Source organism: Branchiostoma belcheri, unplaced genomic scaffold (genome assembly GCF_001625305.1).
Source record: "Branchiostoma belcheri isolate BF01 breed outbred unplaced genomic scaffold, Haploidv18h27 scaffold80, whole genome shotgun sequence".
NCBI lineage: Eukaryota > Metazoa > Chordata > Leptocardii > Amphioxiformes > Branchiostomatidae > Branchiostoma > Branchiostoma belcheri.
Window position 1 is genome coordinate 384363 of NW_017804465.1, and position 514 is coordinate 384876.

General features: G+C 41.2%; 1 protein-coding gene across 1 annotated transcript in view; it reads left to right on the forward strand.

The window, feature by feature from the left end:
• LOC109486503 (poly [ADP-ribose] polymerase 14-like) overlaps positions 1-514 on the forward strand; it is a 29611-nt gene that overhangs the window by 20013 nt on the left and 9084 nt on the right.

The following is a 514-nucleotide window of genomic DNA, read 5'->3' on the forward strand; positions in this document are numbered from 1 at the left end:
GCCAGTCCCAGCAACACTTTAACCACTCCAGAGGGAATCACTATTCAGCTGAAGAAAGGGACATCACTGCTGAGAAGGTGAAGTCAAAAATTTCATACAAAAAAATTATGTTCAATTCAAGTGAATGCTACACGTACAAAAAATATGGTGATCAGGCCCTTATTCTTCATTATGCTCTTGTAAGAAGAGGTAGGTTGGCTTCATGAACCAGTGACATTACAAGAAAACATTGCTTGACCATTCTTCTCCAGGCTGATGTCCTTGTGAACACAACAGATGGTGATCTTGACCTTTCCCAGAGTGTTTCAAAAGCCTTTGGACAGGCTGGAGGACAAAAACTACAACAGGTGGGCTGGAAGGTGTTTTGATCTTTAGCACACTGAAGTAGATTTTTGGCTACCAATTCTCAATTTAAATGTGTTTGTAACAATGCATATCAGCTACTAACACTTGTAGTGATAGCGTTCAGCACCAAGGACAGGGCCAGTGTTTAACCACAGTTACTGCACCATGT